General features: G+C 32.4%; 1 pseudogene; it reads right to left on the bottom strand.

The window, feature by feature from the left end:
• Window positions 1-1,177: 1,177 nt before the first annotated feature.
• Window positions 1,178-14,102, bottom strand: LOC120163790 (annotated as a pseudogene).
• Between the last annotated feature and the right edge of the window lie 4,051 nt (window positions 14,103-18,153).

An 18,153-nucleotide genomic window follows, 5' to 3' on the forward strand; every position in this document is an offset into this window, starting at 1 on the left:
AAAATTCCTAAAATGAGCTTTTAAACAAACAATAACTTAAGTGAAAAAGGCCTTAAAAGTAGCCTTTTTAGGAAGTTAACAAATATATTTATCATTGCTAAAAGCCAATTTTGATGTTTTGAATGAAAATGCTTCTAAGGATAAAGCAAAGGCATGTGCTCGAGCTTATATACTACGAATCATTGGAGGAATATTGATTCCCGACAAATATCACAACCAGGTGCATTGTATGTGGTTGCATCATTTTATTGATTTTGATGAAGCAGGAAGATTCAGTTGGGGGGCCGCAGTTTTGGCATTTCTCTTTAGAGAAATATGTCGTGCAACGAATTATAAAAAAAACTACTATCGGTGGATGTCTCCTACTTCTCCAATCATGGGCATGGTTTCACATGCCTTTCTTATGCATGATCGTTAATGAGCCATATGTATTCCCGTTATTATTGAGGTAATTTCAGAACTAAATTTTGATTTAAATATTTTTAATTAATTAGGGTGATATTTAGTTTATATTATATTTCATAGGTGGTCGATGAAAAGAAAGAATCATAGAGATATCCCTAGTTAACTAGAGGAAATCCGTTTAATTATTGATAAAAAAACTGGGTCTAAGGTACGTCTTTAAATATGAATAATTTAATTTAAAATGCTTGATATAATTAGAATATTATATTTATTAGAATTATATATTTATGTTTCAGTTTCAGTGGATACCTTATGCGAGCGATGAAGTAAAGGCTTGCATCCCACTCCACCTGAGTGGGTTATTAGATGTTTGGATGTCAGTGGTACCTCTGATATGTTATGCTATTGTTGAGTGGCATCCGGTTGATCGTGTGCTCCGTCAGTTTTGTTGTACGCAATATATTCCTGGAGCACCTATTAATTTAGACAACATGCATAACATAGACAGACGAGGAAAGAAAGCGGTCAACTGGGTGGTGAAACACAGAGATTGGATTGCGATTTGGGAGAACCGGTATGAAAGCTTGCCCCTCGACAGTTTTACGCTGAAATTGTTCATATGGTTATGGATAACTATCTGAAGTGGTTTAATGAAAATAAAAAGCCATTTCTACTTTAGGAGGAATCACGAGGGGTGAGCATTCATAGGTTTTGAGATAGAAGTCCACCGTCATAATATCATCGCCCCCGACTCGTGGATGGAGAGAAGCCACTACCGATATGGCATCAGTCGCACCACCAGAACCATCACAACGTCCATCATATCCACCGATGATGATGCCACAGGGGTACATGCCCAGTCCACCAGTTCAGATGCCATTTCCGCAAGGGTATATGCCAAGTCCACCAGTTCATATGTCATCTCCGCAGGGTTACATTCCTAGCTCACAGGGGTACAAACTCAGCCGCAAGGTTACATGCCTAGGCCGCAGGGTTTTGTGACACCCCATGGAAGTGCATATACGACTATGCTTAATGATCCAATATATAGTTCATATGCATCTTATTTGACTGGTGGTGATTCTCCACAAACACCTCCAACTCCATGTGGATCACAAACATCGATGCCAATATTTTAATAGTTTTCTCAATTCTCTATGAGCGGTGGGATTGTTAGTAACACTCCTCCATGGTTGTTATTTTATACAGGCCCTTCATCATCATCAATGCCAAATGAACAAAATGTCGATGATGATGATAGTGAAGATGAGAAGAATGAAGAGCAAGTTATACGACGAAATCGTCAGCGAAATAGACAACCACCGCCATGTGGAACTCATTCGAGAAGACGACATCATTGATCCAGTTGTATTTAAATGTTATTTAAATAGTTGTATTTCAAATTTTATGTAATTTTGCAATGTTATTTAAATGTTTAATGGTTGTTACAACAATATTTTTTAAATTTTAAATTCAAAATTCAACATTAAATGTTTGTTAAATGTTTTTAAAATACAAATCCAAATTCAACTTAATATTCCAATTAAAATTTAAAAGTGTATTTGAAATTCAAAGTCAACTTCATATTCCAATTATAGTTCACCAAGAAAGTGACATTACAACTGATGGTATCGGTACCTCTCAAGGGGTATCAATACTACTATGTAAAGAGGTATCGATACCTGTCATGGTAGCGGTACCCATTTTGCATTCTGTTATTTCTCGGTGTCAAAATCAAATGAGGGATATCGATACCTTTTGGCTAGGTATTTGTACTACTATATAAAGGGGTTGAAATTTATAACTTCAAAATTTATAATTTAATGATGTGTAATATACTTTAACCTATAATATTCATGGTCAAGAGTTGAAAATAAATAAATAAATAATAATAACTAAAGAAAGAAAATTTAAAAAAAATAAAAACTAAGGGATGGCTAAATAAGGGGTATATTGTATATGAAAACAAATTAGAGAAATATATATCATGAAAAAATATTTAGGAAAATAGATGAATGCTACAATGATCGATAAAGTTGTTAGTAACTTCGTCGATTTTGCTTCAATATTTTTTTAATTTTGGGATTAAATTATATAGAAATGAAAGTGTAATTGCTAAAATAAGAAATTTCATAAATCAACTCATTAAGTGAGACTCTGAGTTTGCGGAATTAATTTGTGTTTGAACTATAATGTAAAATTTTGACATCTCAAGATCTATGTGCCGAAAAAGAGTGAAAGCCACCTTGTCACCATTTACATATTAAAAGATATTATTTTTATTTAATTTTAATTTTTTATATTTTTATTGCACGAACCAACTTACCTTAGTGGTTAAAGGAATCGTTGTTATTTCTAGAGGGGTTCGAGCACTGCTGATTGTAGCAGGTGATTGAGAGGGTCAATATCAAATGGTTGAGAATATTTAGAACATATATTACTTTGTAATCACCTTAACTTAATAAAAAAACATTTTTATTAATAATTTTAAATCTTTGATTTCATTTTTTTAATTTGTTGGATTTAAAATTTTGAGTTATTTATATAAAAGTGTATCATTATCTATAAGAATTTGAAACATATAATTTTTCTATAAAAATACTAATTTTTTTATTTTTAGTTTCTATAATTTTAATTTTTTTTTAATTTGGTTCCTACTATGTATAATTTGGTTCACATATTTATTACCTAGCTATCAGTTTTGGTCTGTTTTAGTACCTAAATTTTTGTCTTGTTCCAAAATCATATCTAACATTTAGTTTTTATTTCATTTTAGTACATTGTCGTTAAAAGCTTAACGTGTTTAGTACCTAAACTATTAGTTTTCATGTTATGATACTAAACTTTAATTTTTTAAAATCATATCTAACGTATAGTTTAAGTATATGTGTCACACCCCAATTTAGGGGCTAGATTTTAATAAATTAAAGTCGTAACAAGGGAAATTTTGATGACCAAATTGTAATGAAGTTTTTGGGTCAATTTTAGAAAATCTAGGAAGTTTAGGAACTTGAACCCTGATTTTACCCATATTATCTGGTTGGTAAAGATAAAAAGAAAAGGCCATTTTGTAATGGGGGAACCATAACCCATTTCCCCAGTGAACCTGTGTTACGCCAAACCAAACCACCTCGTCGCTCCGTCCGACCGTCGTTCAACACTCTGTAACCATCATTCGGCTCACCAGCAGTCAATAACCAAAACCCCTTAAACCCTTCACTGTGAAACGACGCCTAACGTCGTAATTTTTTGACATAAAGTTTCGTCGGTTTCAACCCCAGTCCCCACAAATTTTTGTGATTTCGGGTGATCCGACGATCGTCTCACCTCACCACCGCACCCATCAGCCTCACCATCGTTGTGCGCACAAAACTCGCCCAATACGATGAGCCGTCGTTGCCTCTATCACCGTTCATCATCTAGGTAAGTTCCTGATTTAATTTCAAAACTTTGGCATATTATTGCTGCAAATTGGGAATAATCTTGCTAAATTAAAGTGTGTAGAAGATTGGGAAGAATCGGCCGGTCAAAACAACCCTTGGAGCAGCCGCATGCGTCACCCCTTGCTCGTGGGCGTCGTTTGTCATCTAGGGGAGTTGATGATCGAGTCGACCGGCCCGACTGAATCGCTCGATCGTGTCGACGAGCCACTTGATTGGGTCGACTAAGCCGATCGAGTCACCCGATCGAGCCAGGTTGACCGAGCTGACCCGCGTTGGCCGTTGACCGCCGTTAACATTTTTTGGGAACATCTATCCTGATATTTTTCAACATTCTGAGTTCGTTTTTGAGGTTTGTTTTGCTAAAATCAAACCTGATAAGTTGTTTTCACGGATTAATCTCCATATTCGATTCGTTTTTCGCAATTAAGTTTCATTTCTGATGTAATTTCTGTTTGTATGCATTCGAAATATTTTTGGACATTGGATTTAAGTTCGAGATTGATCGAATGGAGTTTAATGTTCGATCGGCGGAGCACGAAAATGGAGGTAATACATTACTACCTTATGCATGCTTTATGAAACATGTCGAAATTGGTAAATACAAGGATGAATATGATTGGTCTCATCTGTATAGCAAATTATTTCTAAACCCGATCCAAATACGACAAAAAGTCAGTAACCGAATATGATTCAGATAACTCGTATAATAAATTGATAGATCGATCAAAAATAAATCTAAGTTCAGTGAATTAATCAGTAAATTAATAAATCTCAGGACTCGTAAATTTTGATTTATTTCGTTAAAGGTTAAATATCGAAAATAATTGGATACGAAACTACGAAAATACCATATTTTGTAAAAGATAAGGTTTTTCCCCGAAAGTGAAAATAAACATGTTAATTGATCATGATCTTGAGATGGTAAAGGGCTTAAAATTACTAATTCCTGAGCGAACACTCAGAGGCTAAATTATCTAAGGTACCTTACACGTCTGAATTACTCGAAATGACAAAGTTGAATCGAATGGAAGTACTGTATTTATTCAAATTTACGGAAACAACCGAATTACTCTGGAAACTCCGAAGTGACCGGAATAAACTTAACTAATAAATGAACTAGTAACCTCAAAGACCTATAATTAAAGGAATGACTTGGATAAGTCTAGAAACACTGACGATCTTATATATTTATCGTCCCTAAGGGTTTTGAACCACAAATCAAGCACGTCGACTTTTCCTGATATAGTTGCAATGTAGAAATAAAATAAAGACTATTGGAATATTTGTTCATCTCCCTATGATCCATTTAGCAATTGTTTTGAAGATGATTAATTCGACAAGAGTTGTTTGTAGTAAAGAGTGAATACCTAATACCCTTGAAGTACAACGATTTGACCGGCTGACAGGTATCATTGCTGAGATGTGTACAATTCAAGTTAACTCGATATTCCGATATATCAGCACAAATCTTAAATGACATGAATCTTCGTTTGTCCCTTATTAGATCAAATCACTAAGAATTCTCCAAGAACCTAATGCCGAAAATGCCTCTGATTTATGGGATAATGGAATCACATCTGTCATATCTGAAAATACAAGTACCTTTGATGCAAAGGATTCTGAATACCTTTCTGATTACATAGTGCCTCCGAAAAATATCTGAATAATATATGATTATGATAAACCACGTTCTGAATAACTGATGATTCCATCAGCTAATGAACTATTTTGATAGTAATTCTAATTTTCGGTATTTTATCGGTATATTGAAGATACGTGTTTCCCTTCCCGATAAGATTAACAAGTACATCCGAATAATATCTAGAAACTCTAGTGTGTTCCTTTATCATAAGTATGTTTTCTATGATTTTAAAAGTATGTCTCTGTTACTTGACATACAGTCTGATCTCTGATTTCTACTCTGAACTTTGATATTTGTTCTGATCTCTGCTCTGATTTCTGATATCACTATTTACTGACTGAAATTATTTTTATACGGGGTACTATAGGACTCTGGTATAACTGAAGAGACTGTCAGGTTCAGTCGCTGTTGGTAATTCATTGTATAGGTTCAACACCAACTGGTAATTTCTTATGGATCTAAGGCGACACTTGGGTGGGCTCCTGGGCTTAATGGGCCTAGTGGTAAGACCTTATGGACCCTAAGGCACTCCCTTAGGGATGGCACCACTGTTATGTACTTTTGGGTAAGGCCTTATGGACCCGAGGGCACTCCCTTCATGTGGGCACCTACGTTTCGGCTAGGGTAAGACCTTATGGACCCAAGGTGCTCCCTTAGGTTGACACCTACGCCTTTTGGGCCTAGGGTAAGTTCTTATAGATATAGTTATGGGGAACTGAATATTGGCGTTCAGTTGGAGGGTTTTACTATTGTTTTTGAAAAATACATTTTAAATTGCTAATGTTTTAAAAAGATATGTATATTTTCACTAGTTTTGTAGGAACACACTAGACATCCTATTATGATCTACTGAACCTAGTCCTCCGAAACATTTACTCTGAAATGGAAGTTTCCTGTCCTTAACTACCTGAAATATTAGTAGGACCTTCGCTCAACATAAAAATCTGTAGATGTCTTAACCAATAAGAAAATTATGCTTACATATTATCTGCATGTCCTTCAGCATCTTTTGGCAGTACTGTATTACTGAGTTTTCAAAGCTCACTCTGTTACTCACTATTTCAGGTCAAAAGGATTGAACAGTGCATCTATTGACATTAATAAAGGAGTTACACCGGTGTTGTTTGCGGAGTACGGTGCATGTGATTAGGGGCACGTAACTTGTATTTTGTTTTTTTATCCGAGTTTGGAATCTGTTTTATTTCTGAATATTGTTAAATTTTACTTTTGTATTTATAAATTGTTTTATGATTTTACATGTTTTAATAAAAAAAATTAAATTTTATGGGATTTTTCAGTGGGTCGCTCTGGTGGCCCTAATGTGACACCCTAGATGGGATCGGGTCACCTGCATCAGTCTGTGGGTGTTACAATCCGTCTTTAGAAAATTATCAAAACTACTGAAATTTGTTTGATGATGACGTGATATTATCTTATGGTGACACGTCAACATCACAATTAAGCTTCTATCGGTGGGTACTAAAATGAATCCCAAACTAAATGTTAAGTAAGATTTTGGAAAAAAATAAATTTTGGATACTGAAACAGAATAAAAGTAACCGTTTATGTACTAAATGAGTAATTTACCCTATATTTTTAATTATAACATAAGCACGTACCGGATACTTGAACATTTTTATAACAATTTACAGCTTCGAGAATTATTTTCTCATTTGAAAAATAAAACAATTACCCCACTTTGCCCATGCCAAAAACATGCGTAATGTTGCAGCTTCAGAGTATACTGATGTCTAGTCTCAAAATTCAAACCATCGTTATCTAAATTAGTAGGATAGGGATATTTTTTTATTTAACCAATAATATTTGATTTAATAATTGATTATTTTAAATTAAATTTTGTAAATGATTATTAATGACATAACTCTTTTAATTCAAATTACTCTGTTTACAAAAGTCAAAATTTAAATTCACGATTTCACTTAAGAAATATTGTACCTCATCTCAATATATAAGAAGAAGAGATGTTATTTGGATAAAAAAATGTGAAACAAGAATATTGATATGTTTAGCTTGATTATGACCATAACTTTTATTTTTGAACTTTTAATACGTTTTTCTATTATTTCTAAGAATTTCATTTATTTATTTGTCTGGTTTAATTAATAAAGTTGGATTTATAATATTATTAATGAATTTTGGTTAAATGAGTTTGATTTTAGAAAACCTTACAAAGTTTTTTTTATAGAGAAAATCTAACAAAGTTAATGGTTTTGATTGGATTTTAATTTTATATTAGTATAAAGATTAAATTTATGAAATTAAAGAGTAGAAATATTGAAAGAATGATTAAATGTGCATTCTATTATTCATACCGGAAAATAGGTTGGATATAATTATTGGACTATGTATATTTATTTGCTTGGGATGGTTATGCATTCAAACTTTAGAACAGAAAAATTGGCGATGGATCGGGATAATTGGGGTTGTACGATTATCTCCAGAAATTGGGTTTTAAAGTTAATTGTGTTATTAGAGGCGGACCCAAATTTTTATATTACGATAGATGAATTTAAACATTTAGAGATGGTGAAATTATTTAATTTTAAAAGGAAGAAAATATATTATAAAGAAAATTAAAGTATAAAAAAATAAAAATTTTTAGGAGGGATGAATATCCCACCCACTTGCGTGAGTCCATCACTGATTGTTAAATATGTTTCTTTTTAAATTTTTCATAATTCCAATTATCATTGTGATTTGATTTTCATTGAGCTTGAGAGTTGGAGAGAATTTCTTCTAGTTTGATTTGGTCCTTGTTAATATCAATTTTTATTTAACAATAAAAATGTATAAATTAATTTAAAAATGATTTTTAAATCAACTAAAACAACTATAGAAAACAGCGCTTTTAGCAATACAAGAGTGACTTTCCACCCCATAAACAATGCTAAACACTTAAAATTAGTTTAAAATCATGGTTAAAATAGTAATTTTAACCTAACCTCGAAAACTTTATTGAATGTATTCTAGAAGCTATGTAGGTTAGTATGTTATGCCAGCTCATTGTGTCAGTTAAGGATTGGCTATAGCTTTCTAGGAGTCAGTTGTAGCTCCTATTTTTGTATAAAGTTAAGGGTGTGTTTGGTTCACGGAATTTAAAATTATCAGTGAGAATAAAATATTACCAGGGAATATGATTACTGAAAATGTTACATTACTGTGTTTGGTAGGTTTGACAGGAATATAAGATTACAGTGTTTGGTTGAAAGAATAAAAGATTACTTAAATGTATATTTTATCAAATTGTCCTTGTTCTATATTTTTTAACAAGTGAAATTCTAAATATTTTAATAAAAATTATTTATATAAAAATTATATCTGTTGATAATATATTATTTGAGTATTTAAATATATCGTGTATTATTTTAATTTTAATTAATATTAAATTTTACATAATTTATGTAAAAATATATTAAAATTTTACATCAACATTTAACTAAATGTTTACATTGTGGAAACTAGCTTCGGTTTATACGTGACGCATTCACTGGGAGGTTTCTTGTATTTTTGAATCGACAAGGTTTACATTATTCTATATACAATAATTTATCATAAATATTCATAATAATAAAAAGACGTAAATTATTTTTGTTATCTAAGATATAATATTTATTACTTGCAAGCCATATACTACAAACAACTGTTGCAACAGAAATTAGCCACGATAATTTTGACAAGACTATCCAATATACCGAATAGCAGATATGAACTCATCCATACCGAATACAATTTTATAAGTTTACATTCTTCGTTTAGCTTACATAACAAAAAGAAGTATAACATTAACCATCAAAAGTATGTACAATGTTCAGACTTACAAAAGATAATAGCCATGACATTCTAAACTTAATCATATATGTTGACTATATTAGATATACAAAAAATTATAAAAAAAGAGCTCAATAAATTCACAAGCTACTTGAAGCATTAGAATATTCGAATTTGGCTCCTTCAACTGTTCAACCTTGATTCAATAATTACCAAGAAAAATTAATAGTTTTCAAAGTAGAATCCAAATAATTTGCGAGCAAAAGTGTCGTTCTATGCCCTATTCTGATTATATGGGTGAATGAGTTACTTACTGCATTGAGGGCTTCAAGAATAGCCTTGACGGTGTTGTGAGGATTCCTACAGCCAATAACTTTGGAAGATTGTTCAGATTAGCAATACAAAGAGTTGAATTCTAAACACCATTCCCAATCACTTCTAAGTTGTTACATCTCTCATGTATATGACATATATCTATATATGAGTACAAGAAATGAACAAACTTGGGAAAATTAATAAAATATAATAGCGTCAAACATCTATATATATCCAACATACACCTGAGTCAACCAAAATGCAGAATCGATAACACTTTATTACCTTTGATTTGATATTCTTAAAGGCAGCTAAAAGCAAGATGTTTTAAACTGTTCTTCCAGATCTTATAACCGTTGTAGTTGGTGCAGGCCAGAGATAGACCTACCAAAGCATAAAAAGAATAAAATAGTGAAAGCAGAGAAACTCTATCATCAAAAGATATGAACAATTAACTCAAGGGGAAGATCTAGATTAAAAATCGTGAAAAAAAGAGAGAGTTATGCACACCTTAGTCTTCTTATATGATGTTTGAATAGGATGGCTATAGTGTGCTCCTCATGTCGTTCAATATAGTGAAGATTCTGAAAGCATTTCTCATATGCCTGTTGGTAGGTTATATTTGTCAGTACATGTCACATAAATTCATCAAGCTAGTGACATTAAAAGATGATTAATGATATTCACGAACATGTTCATTAGGGACAATATTGACGATATTAAACACCTTTCAAATTAAACTGATTTCACTACTCCAGCCCAGAAATCATAGCATCATTGTAAGAAGTAACAATATAAAAAGCAATCATAAGAAAATCCAAAAATCCTTAACATTAGCAAGACTGCCCCCAAGGAATTAGATAAAAGCCAGAACAAGGTTTATTTAAAAACATAGCAAAGAAAAAACTAAAATGTACAACTTTTGAACATACAAAACAAAACATTTACTTTACAATAATTCTAGAGTAACATTGTACGATTTTGTTGTATAAAAAATCTAAAACGTAGATATCATGCAAAACATGCACAGAAGGGCCTCTTTCAAAATATCCATATAAAAGAAAAATAAAATAGATTCTTCTTCTTTATATTTTTTTTAATGTTGCCTTTTTTATTATTGTTTTTTTTTCTTTTTTGAGGGTGGGGGTGATTGTATTATTTGTTAAAACCTCTAAAATTGCAATGTTTAGTTGAAACTTGAAACATACATTGCTCCAACTCTAAAAATATCTTGAAATACCTATGATATATATATCCATCACATTTTCCGATATGAATATAGAGATATGATCCTCTAATGAAATTTCAAATGCATGGAAAACCTTTTTTAAAAATGAATATACCCATCTCGAACACATCCACACCTGACCCTCACACCTAAGCCCAGCTGCCAATTAACATAGGTGAAACTGTAGTGGATCAACCCGTGTCAAATTTTCTTATGCTTTACCCTTATTCCCACTTACATGGCCAATTTGTAATTGCATACTACGCCTTTTCCAAAATTAAAATGGAACTATGCTGGCATAGGGATGTAAAACATGTCTGAACAGACAAGATTTACTAGCCAAGTATAAATTAAAAAGTTTAAATAAAAGCAGTGAAAAGCTACCTTTTGAAGTGCAATAGGGACTGCTTTGGCTTTTGCATATCCAACAACACCATGATAGTTTCCACACGCCAACAAAGCGGCGTACTTGACCACTTGCCCTCCCTGGACAATATCAACTTCGGATGTGCTTCATGGAAATCAATTTAACGACAAAACAAATTCAAATGAAATAAACATCTATCAACCTCATATCAAAACCCTACCATCATTCAACAAAAACCAAGTTAGTTACATGCAAGATGAAACTGTTAGAAAAACAAAAACTTGTAACTTGAAACGATACAATGCAAATATATATCATCAAATGAGTCATACTTGTAATGCTTAAAGTTGTATTAAAAATTAATGTACATACCCATAAAGGAGGGGAGTCAGAACGCAATGAAAAACAATGAATATGTGGATTCACATAATATAGAGAATATGATGAATAAAATTTGGTTGAAGGAAGTTCAATTTCTCAATGTTATAACCTATTTTAATGACAAAAGGGAGTCAAAGAGGAGAACTACAAATACCAGACCTGCCTATGAAAAACATGAATATGAATAATATATATATATATATATATATATATATAAGAAAATGTAAGAATAATATTAGCTTAGAATTCTGTTCCTCAACCATTTCAAAAATAACTAATTTGTTTGACCTTTGAAGCAAAATAAATGAAGAAGCTCTGGTATACACTTACCTTTTTGTAAAGAGGTCTTATTTTCTTTTCTGTCAAAGAATTTCTTTCCTCTGCAAGGTCTCTGATTTCCTCCTCTATCGGTTTTCCCTTCCAGCTGAATGTATAATCCAACTCTACTAGATTCTCTTCCAGTTTCTTGTCAATAGCATTGAGCTTCTTTAATAGTATGTTATCCTTTCATGTCATCAAATTCTTCTTTATCCTCATCCGTACTAGCTTTTCTTATTATTTTCTTCTCATTCTGCTCTTCAGCTTCTTCCTCTCGATCAACAGAATGACCAAATTGATAATCCTTCATAATTCTATAATTGGCAGGATTATTAGGATCGTAGGCTTCCTTCCATTGAAGGAGCCTCATTGCCCTATTCAATTTTGGCTTAAGGATAAATTTCTCCTTTTCTTCTGTAACTTTAAGTAGATTCATCAAGTCACCAATGGCCCTATATTCAGGGCGAAGTTTAAAATGCTTTTCCTCAAACTTATCAATTTTATTCATCCATTTAAAAGCATCATCTAGTGTCATTGTCAATTTCAAAAATGTAATTTAACAATGGACCAATTGATAAAATTTCATAAATATCACTTACAAATCAAAATTTTAGCTGCAATTAATGTATACATGTCATTTTTGTGTTTTTTGTCGATATAAATTTTGAGACGTTCATGAATCCCTGTGGCAATGGAGTTTTTTTGTTTGAGTGTTTCATTTTTATCGATAGAGTGTCAAATATTGTCAACTCTAGTGTGTTTGAGTGCAATAAGCATTCTACATAATGTGCACCCATATACATGTTATACTAGCATTAGTAAGCGTAAATAAGCAACGCAACAAGTAAAACAAGGCTTGTTATTTACCTGACTCGCAGAAGTTCTTTATCAAATGCTTATGCATCTTTTGTCTCCTCTCAAATTAGTTTTCCCACGTCTCCTAATTCCCCTCATCCTCGTTTTTGAAATTCGAATCCATGCGCTGCTCAAATGCTATACGAAAATTCTTTTCCTTTAACGCCCTCTTTTCAAGCTTCTCTATCAGTGGCATAACACCCATATAATATTCTTTGTCCTCTTCATCAATATCCTTTTCATCCAAACCTTTTCTCTTTCTATCCTCTTTTTCTTGCTACTTCTCGAGTTCTATTTCAGCAAATACATCAGCCAAAAGATCATCATCACGTAGCTCATCGGAAGAGAAGTCTTTAGAGAAATGCCATCTCGTAAAAGAAAGTGGAGATTTTGGCGTTTGATTGTAGCGGAAATAGGAAAAGTTTGAGACACTTTGACAGAATGAGAAATGGGGTTTAATGGGGGTTTTAAGGATACGATTTCGAGTTCAAGTTTCAATATTATATTTCGAGTTCGAGTTGAACTTGATAATTTTTAGCTCGTGAGTTTGAGTCGAGTTGAGCTTACTTTTAAAGTTTTCAAGTTCGAGTAGAGCTCAGCAATACTCGAGTTCGACTTGGCTCGTTTAACAAATGACGTCGTTTGGTTTAATTAAAAAAAAAAACAAAATTGACGGTTTTTCCCGGTTTTCAGCCGGTCTGATTCGAACGGTTCAGTGGTTTCGGCCGGTTCACTAGTAGCGGTTCAACCATTGTAGATTGAACCAGACTAGGCAGCGGTTCCCGGTTGAACCGGCCGGTCCTATCCGGTTTTCAAAACACTATTCATTAAAGAAAGTTTGTTCACAGATAACGTCTTAAATTGTTTTCTTAATATGGTATCTTTCGCCGTTTGATCTTGGAGCCTTTATTCTCCGCTACTGATCTGCGTTGTGTGGTTTTCTTTGTGATGAGATCTTCAAGAGTTTTCTTAAGATGGTTGACAACAGTGTTAGCCAAGTGTTTGATCTAGCAGAGTTCTCCAAAGGTGGCAAGGTCTTCACGAACAAGGAGATCAATCTTTGTACTCGATAAGATAAACTTTTTGCTATAAAAACAACATGTCCTTTTAACTGTTAGGAGTCTCTGACTGAAAAAGATACTCACCGGAGAACTGAGTCCCCCACCAGAAAAATTCTAACAGTGACAAAAATTTGGTTATTAATGGTGATTATGAAGTCTTTGTGGCATAAGATAATGCACTAGTGTCTTGTTTGCTTTCCACTATTAGTGATCACATTTTGCCTCAATTTGTGGGTATTGAAACAACAGTACATGCATGGGAGACGGTGTTACAATTCTTTACAAACTGCTTGACCATGAGTGTGATGAGTCTTCATTGCAAACTCAGATCTATCAACAAAGGGGATGAGAGAATACAATCATACCTTACAATTCTTTACAAACTGCTTGACCACGAGTGTGATTATCTCTTTATCCTTGAAAAAGAAAGAACAAATTAGTGGATTTGTTAGAAAATCTTAAGTGAGTAGCTTAGGTAGTGGATGTAGACTTTATTGAGGAAGTTGAACCACTATAAATCATTGTGCAATTTTTTCTATCTTTATACTCCTTACTCCAAAAATAAAAAAGCCAATTCACCCCCTCTTGGAATATTTTGGTTGATCAAATTAGCTTCATCGAGCATAACAGTTAGTATAGAGCGGGTCACAAATCGAAGGTCTAACAACCTTGTGAAGATCCTTGAAGGACCCTATCAATTTCATAAAGAACTGAGAAGATGACTTTTTCCTCCGACGCTTACTACATCGAAGATTCTCAATCGGTTAACAAGCTACCCTATTTCAATGGAGCAAATTATGCTTATTATAAGAATAGATGCTTGGAGCTCTATCTTGACGGGTCACTCTACTCCAACTAGAGCTATGGCAGAATGGAGTGAAAGAGAGAAGAAAGAGTTCCAATGCTAAGGCCATGCACATTTTATTTTGTGCATTAGGCCCAGATGGTATGGAAGTGCCTTCTCTTGTTCAAATGCCAAAGAGATTTAGGACAAGTTCCAAATCACTCATAAAGGAACTGATGACGTGAAGGAAACGAAAAATCAGTATTCTCAATCATAGCTATGAGAATTTCAAGATGAAACCGCATGAAGACATAAAAGCTATGACGGATAGATTTTACGTGTTGGCAACAGTCTCAAGGGATATGGAGATATTATCCTTAATGAGAAGTTTTTTAGGAAGATGATATATTCTCTTTCAAAATCTTGGCAATCGTAGAAGGCGACGATCATTGAAGAGAAGAACTTAAAAACTCTATCGCTCGATGAACTTATTGGGTCCCTTCTCACTATGAGATGATGAAAAATGAGGAAGAATAAGAAGAAGATAAGAAACAATAAAAGAAAGAAAAAGGTGTTTCCTTGAAATCCTCAACTCAAGATGAAAGCACCTTAAGTGAAGAAGAGGATGAAGAATAATTCTTCAAGAAATTCAAAAAGATTCATTACAACCAAAGAAGACAAGAAGCATTAATCGAGCAAGAAGAGAGATCCCCTAGTGTACTTTTAGTTCCAAAGGATGAGACATGTCAAGTAGGAATGTCCTCTCTTAAAGAAGAAGGGATCAAGCAAAAAGAAGACATTTGTTGCGGCTTGGAGTGATGAAGAAAACTCTAACGATGATGAAGTAGCCAATCTATGCCTCATGGCTATCGAAAAAGATTCAATGGCAACTTCTAACTCTTTTGATTCAAATTCTTATTCGTTTAAAGAGTTACAAGATGCTTATGATGAGTTGTATTTTGAATTTGAGACCATGAATTCCAAATAAAAGAAATTAGTTTCAAAATTTAAAGTATAAAATGATTTAATTTTAAAAGAAAAAGTTGATTTAGAAAAACAAAAACAAAAATGTTGAAAAATGATTTTGAGCTTTCAAAAATCAAAATCAATGATTTAGAAAAAGGAAATTTTGATTTGAAAGTTAAGTTTGAAAGCTTAACAAAAGAAAAAGAATTAATTTCTAAAAACAACTCATTATGTTTAAAAATGGCAAAATGCTCACATTCCATTTTCATGGCAATTTGGAGCATACTTGTCCTTCAAAGAAAGGAAAACGTTTTAAAATTAGACAATTATGGGTTCCTAAAGGAACAAGGGGCATTGAAACTAATGTTCAAGGATCCAAAGCAATTTGGATACCAAAATCCAAATAAATGTCTCTTGTAGGTATGTGGGAGCAATGGTGATAAAAGTGAAGATAGTCAAATGCTCTAGCCACTCTTGATATGGAATAGGTAACCTCTAAACTTATTTTGATTATCTTGCATAATTGGTTGCTCATTTAGTTTAAGCATGCATGAGTTTTGATTTTTAAATAATTTTATGTTTTCTATCTCATATATATTAAAAAGTGTTGTGATGAACATTTTCTAAAGTTTTAATGATTTCTCATAAATGTTTGTTCATCATAATGAATTTTGGTCAAAATTGGTTTAATTCTTTATTTTTTCAAATTTTAATTTTTGACCTTAATTTAAATGTTTATGCATGTGATTTTTTTTGCAAATGATATATCTCTAACAATTGATATCAATTTTTCAAATGCATAACATTTTTGGATTGCTTTATGCACATGTACTTAAATACAACAATTGGTATTGCATAAAGTATATTAGACCTGGATATATTGAGTTTATTGTTCTGCTAACTTGTTTGTTCATCTTTTTTGAAATTCAATGTATTTTAAGTGTCAAGCTTTTAAAATCAAATTTTTGTTTGGAATGCATTTGTTGAGGGGGAGCTTTTGATTTTTCAAATGATTTTAATGCTAAGATTCTCTACTTACTCTCTATTATTATTTTTGAACCTAAAGTTTGAATTATTTTTGATATAACAAAAAGGGGAGAAGTATAAGTTTGAAAAAATTAATTTCAATAATGAAAAAAATGAGAGCTTTAATATCTTCTACTTTTTTTCATTAAATGTTTTGATAAGGGGCAGTTTTTTCCAAAACTATTTTTCAAAGGTTTTATTATATCAAAAAAGGGAGATTGTAGAACTAATATTTTGATATAACAAATAAGGGCAAAAATGTTTTTGGACTAAATTGAATTTATTTAAAGTTTTCATCAAAATAATTCAAAGTCCAATCAAAACCTTAAAATAAGTATTTTGACCAGAAGTTTTGAAACTTCTACAAGAGTTTCAAAACTTTTCAAGACAGTTTCCCAAAAAGTTTTTATACTTTTCAAGAGTTTCGAAACTATCTCAAGAGTTTTGAAACTTTACCTAAAGTTTCGATACTTTGTGTCTAACGGTCAAATTTTTCCAACAGTTTTTTCGAAAAGTTTCGAAACTATCCCTAGAGTTTTGAAACTTTATGTGCATAAAGTCTTCCAATGAATCCAAACCTTCCCAAACGGCTAGAACTGCCTAGTAACTCATTCTAACATATAAAAACAAGTTGATGATACTTGAAGAAGGTTACACAACGTCTATCCAAGCAATCAAACACATTAAAAAAGCTTTTAATTCTTTATTTTCTTTCTTTTGTAAATAGTTGTGTTTTTGCGAGCTCTAATTTGTAAACACCTTCCTTTTCAGAGGTTTTCTTATTTACAATTCTTTTCCTTTGTAAAGGGGTTTTGGTTATAGCTAATCGTTTGAAAAGCTAGGGAGTTTGTAAAGGTTATCTTCTTATCCTTGAAAAAGAAAGAACAAATTAATGGATTTGTTGGAAAATCTTAAGTGAGGAGCTTAGGTAATGGATATAGACTTCATTGAGGAAGTTGAACCACTATAAATCATTGTGCAAATTTTTCTATCTTTATACTCCTTACTCCCTAAAAATCAAAAAGCTAATTCACCCCCCGCTTGGCATATTTCGGTTGATCGAACGAGCTTAATCAAGCCTAACAATAGAGATTTCAGAAATAAATACACGAGTATGTATTAGAGAACAACATATTGGATTGATTCACTATGAGCATTTTTTATGATGTTAGAAGTAAATACACATGTATTAGAGAACAATATATTGGAATGACTCGCTATGACATGTCTTTTGGATTATTATGTGACAGTCACGACATTGTTTATGGTGATAACTTCATATATAACCCTATGACTTGGGGTCATCATTATCTCAGCATTTATTGTCACATGTTTTGATACAGTTAAACGTTTGTCGTGATAGGTTACACCATAAAGACTGATATTGGACATGCCACAATTTATGTAGTGAGATATGGTTGATCAACAAAGGATTTATCCCTCTTACATAATAGGAGTTTTATATCAAGCCATTTGATTGAACGAGACTAGAAACACGCGACTATGCTCAAATAATTTGATATGAGATATCATAGATGATTTGTTTGTAATAGTCTGTTTTGAATATCAAGAA

This window comes from Hibiscus syriacus, unplaced genomic scaffold (genome assembly GCF_006381635.1).
Source record: "Hibiscus syriacus cultivar Baekdansim isolate YM2019G1 unplaced genomic scaffold, ASM638163v2 tig00111495_pilon, whole genome shotgun sequence".
Classification (NCBI taxonomy): Eukaryota; Viridiplantae; Streptophyta; class Magnoliopsida; order Malvales; family Malvaceae; genus Hibiscus; species Hibiscus syriacus.